The following is a 4,956-nucleotide window of genomic DNA, read 5'->3' as shown; positions in this document are numbered from 1 at the left end:
TTGAGTTGCTAAGTTGTGTCTGATTCTTTGGAGGCCCATGGAGTGCATGCTCTTCTGTCCTTCACTATCTCCCAGAGTTTGCTCAATTTCATGTCCATTGAGTTAGTGATGCTATCAAACCATCTCATCCTCTGCTGCCTCTTTCTCCTTTTGCCTTCAGTCTTTAGCATCAGGGTCTTTTCTAATGAGTCAGCTCTTCTCATCAGGTGGAGAATGTATTGGAGACTCAGCTTCAGCATCAGTCCTTCCAATGAATATTCAGAGTTGATTTCCTTTAGAATTGACTGATTTGATTTCCTTGCAGTCCAAGTGGCTCACAAGAGTCTTCTCCAACACACCACACTTTGAAAGCATGAGTTCTTCTGCACGCAGCCTTCTTTGTGGTCCATCTCTCACATCTGTACATGACTACTGGAAAAACCATAGCTTTGACTATACAGACTATTGTCGACAAAGTGATGTCTCTGCTTTTGAGTATGCTGTCTAGGTTTATCATAGCTTTCCTTCCCAGGAGGAAGCATCATTTAATTTCATGGCTGTAGTCACCATCTAAAGTGATTTTGGAGCCCAAGAAAAGAAAATCTGTGACTATGTCCACTTTTTCCCTTTTTATTTGCCATTACATGATGGGACTGGATGCCATGATCTTAGTGTTTTGAATGTTGAGTTTTAAGTCATCTGTTTCACTCTCCTCTTTCAGTATCATCAAGAGGCTCTTCACTTTCTGCCATTAGCATGGTATCATCTGCATATCTGAGGTTGTTGATATTTTTTCTGGCAATCTTGATTTCAGCTTGTGATTCATCCAGTCCAGCATTTTGCATGATGTACTCTGCATATAAGTTAAATAAGCAGAGTGACAATGCCTAGCCTTTTTGTACTCCTCTCAAAATTTTGAACCAGTCTGTTATTTCATATCAGGTTCTATTTTACTCCAGGCTTTATCATTCTTTGGCTGGAAATGTAATTACATTAATAATCCGATTTTACTGGCTCTTGCCTTTACCTGCTCATTGAGGACACTAGTCCCTCGTATCAATGTCTTCAATCTCCATGGTATGTCATGCAAATATTCAGCTAAGATCATCATGAGTGCTGGTTTTCCATGTTCTATAATCCTATCTCAGCTCCATTTAGATCATGATATAACCTTCAAATTACTTTACAGTTCACTTACAATAAAATCCAAACTTTTGACCAAGTTTCAACACCTCGCATGATCTGACCCTTCCCTAGTTGTTCCCTGACAACACTGGTCTCCTTCTTCTTCTTTTTTTTTTTTTTTTACTGAAGTGACATTGGTTTATAACATTATGTAAGTTTCATGTGTATGACCTTATTGTTTGACATCTGTGTATACTTCTGCATCCCCCCCACCAAAAGTCTTGTTTCCATTCATCATCTCACACTTGACCCTTTCTACCCACTTTTTCCTCCCTTTCCTGCTCTTCCCTTCTGGTAGCCACCAATTTGCTCTCTGTGTGTATGTGTTTTGTTGTTTATATCCGTGATGAGTAAAATTATACAACATTTGTCTTTCTCCATCTTATTTATTTCACATGGAATGATATCTTTAGGTTTCATTCATATTGTCACAAATGGCAAGATTTCATTTTTGCTGAATGGCTGAGTACAATTTCATTGCATACACATACCATACCTTCTTTATCTGTTCATCTGTCAGTGGTCACTCAGATTGTTTCCACATCTTGGCTATTGTAAATAGTGTTGCAGTGAACATATGGGTGCATGTATCTTTTCAAATTATGTTTTCATATTCTTCAGATAACTACCCCAAAGCAGAACAGCTGAGTCTCCCAGAGGCAGCATATAACTGGATCTTGTTTTTAATACATCCAGCCACTCTGTGTCTTAATTGGTGAACTTAATTCACTTGTACTAAAGGTAATCACTGCCAAGTGAGGGCTTAGTACTGCCATTTAATCTTTTGCTTACTGGTTGCTCTGTATCTCCATTGTTTCTTTTCCCTTGTGTTTCTGTCTGCCATTTTAGTTTGATAGTTTTCTATGATGTTTCTCTCAGTTTCCTCTTTTTTTACATTTTGTTTCTCTGCTCTAGTTTTATGGTTATTATGAGGTCTGTACAAAACATAGCATAGTTTTATACAAGGTAAAATAGTCCTTTTTCTGCTATTGGCAACTTATTTGCCTGTATGGATTCTGTCCTTTTCCTCTTCCCCTCTTATGCTTTTGTTGTCTCAAATTAACCCTTTTTAAGTTGTGAGTTCATTACCAAATTAAAGTAGGTATAGTAATTTTACTGCTTTTTCCCTTTAAATTAACCCTTTTTAAGTTGTGAGTTCATTACCAAATTAAAGTAGGTATAGTAATTTTACTGCTTTTCCCCTTTAACTTTTACTCTATAACTGTTTAACAATCTGTTCTGAAGTTGAAATTTTCTGATTCCATTTACCGCTTTACTCAAAGTTTTGAATTCTTTTGCCTTTTTGTTTGAGTTAGAAGAGTTATTTTCAACATCTCTTGTAAGGCAGGTGTAGCGATGATGAACTGGACTGTCTCATATCACCATGATTTTGACGTCATCCCTGATCCTTTTTCTAACATTCATCTCCCTTTACACCTGAAGGACTTTGTACTTGGTGCATCTCTGTCCAAAATGCACTTTTCCCAGATCTCAAAACAGTTGGTTCTCCTGTAATATTAAGGCTCATCTCATATGGGATCTCTCCAGAGAGGCCTTCCTGGACTGCTCAAACTAAAGTTGGCTCTTCCCTTGGTCACTTTTTATTACTGTTTCATTTTCCTCTTTTTTATTTTTTGACTAATTTATTGCTTAAGATTCCTATCAGCAAAGTATAATCCCCATAAAGGTGAGCTCTTTACCTTATTTACCACTGTGTCTTTAGTACCTAGAACATTATCTGGTACATAATAATAAAGAATCGTTGTAGACTCATAAATGAATACTCATTACCAGAAAGCTGGAGGCACCTCATCATTAACACCAGTACTGCCTTATGCCTTGAGAACACTGAGGTCTGTGTCAAAGGAAGCAGTGAAACATAATGGTTAGGACTGTGACTTCTTTTGAATCTGGCTCTGCAATTAATGAGAACTGAGATGTTGGGTGTGTTATTCAGTTTTGGATTAATGTTGCCTTGTCTTCCTCACTAAGTTGTTGGGAGAATTAAATAATAAAATACATGTAAAACACTTAGAACAGAGTTTGACTTTCAGCAAGTATGCCAGAAAATAGGAACCATTATATTCTTATTTTACTAGTTCAGTTCAGTTGCTCAGTTGTGTCTGACTCTTTGTGACCCCATGAATCACAGCACGCCAGGCCTCCCTGTCCATCACCAACTCCGGGAGTTCACTCAAACTCACGTCCATCGAGTCCGTGATGCCATCGAGCCATCTTATCCTCTGTCATCCCCTTTTCCTCCTGCCCCCAATCCCTCCCAGCATCAGAGTCTTTTCCAATGAGTCAACTCTTCGCATGAGGTGGCCAAAGTACTAGAGTTTCAGCTTTAGCATCATTCCTTCCAAAGAACACCCAGGGCTGATCTCCTTTAGAATGGACTGATTGGATCTCCTTGCAGTCCAAGGGACTCTCAAGAGTCTTCTCCAACACCACAGTTCAAAAGCATCAATTCTTCAGCGCTCAGCTTTCTTCACAGTCCAACTCTCACATCCATACATGACTACTGGAAAAACCATAGCCTTGATTAGATGGACCTTTGCTGGCAAAGTAAAGTCTCTGCTTTTTAATATGCTGTCTAGGTTGGTCATAACTTTCCTTCCAAGGAGTAAGCATCTTTTAATTTCATGGCTGCAATCATCATCTGCAGTGATTTTGGAGCCCCCCAAAATGAAGTCTGACACTGTTTATACTGTTTCCCCATCTATTTCCCATGAAGTGATGGGACCAGATGCCATGATCTCAGTTTACTAAATGCTGAGCTTTACGCCAACTTTTTCACTCTCCTCTTTCACTTTCATCAAGAGGCTTTTTAGTTCCTCTTCACTTTCTGCCATAAATTAGGATCCTTTTAGTTGCAAATGAAGAAACAAACAAGTCAGCATGTGTAGCAAAGAGAAATTTATTATGCAGTTATAGAGGTGTTTCACAGAACCCAAAGGCAGAAATCTCTCTAGGCCTCAGGAATGTTTAGAATCAAGAGTTGGAAAGCCATCAATAAATGTTCTCTACATCTCTCTTCGTGGCTTTTCTCCATAACCACCTCCACCCTCCCCCCCTCTCCCCTTAATCTTCTTGGTCTGCATCCAGAGCAACTTTCCCTTCTCCTTAGCTTCTCTCTGCAGAGCCTGAACTTACATATTATAGGGCAAAGCCACTCTCAGACCCTGGCAGCATTGTTCTCTGTTGTAGATTCCAAGGGGTAATAATCTGATTAGCCCTTGTGAGTCTGATGTCTATCCCATCAATCAGCCAAGCCAGGGGAGGATGTGATGCAGTACAATTATAGCCGCAAATGACCACTATATATGGTTTCAAGGAAGGGACCTCTTATTTCACTCCTGAGAAAAGCAGACATCCCCAGAGGAGTCCACTGTACAGACCTTCCCAATGCTGACAATTCAGAGGGTTGGCCCAGCTCCAGGACTTCAGCAGGCATAGAGAGAATGCCCTGGCCTTCTGCTCCTTGAGCAAGTCAAGAGGCCTGTGCCCCTAAGACTCCCAGAATCACTTTGGCTCCCTACCCAGGACACTCGCCAAACTAGAGACCTATCTTCTTCATGACTTCACCCCCTGCCAACACCAAACATGCATAAATTTCCTTCTGACAGCTTTCAACCTTCATAAAGATCAGCCTAAGCAAATAAAAGACTTGTGAGGTTGTTAGTGCCATGACTTCCTCACACACACTCTTCTGCCACTCCAAGCCCATGCACAGCCTATATTTTCACATCTAGAAAGGTCTCCAGCCAAATCACTTAAAGCCAAGGACAC

This window comes from Capra hircus, chromosome 3, assembly GCF_001704415.2.
Source record: "Capra hircus breed San Clemente chromosome 3, ASM170441v1, whole genome shotgun sequence".
NCBI lineage: Eukaryota > Metazoa > Chordata > Mammalia > Artiodactyla > Bovidae > Capra > Capra hircus.
This window is presented reverse-complemented; position numbering follows the sequence as displayed.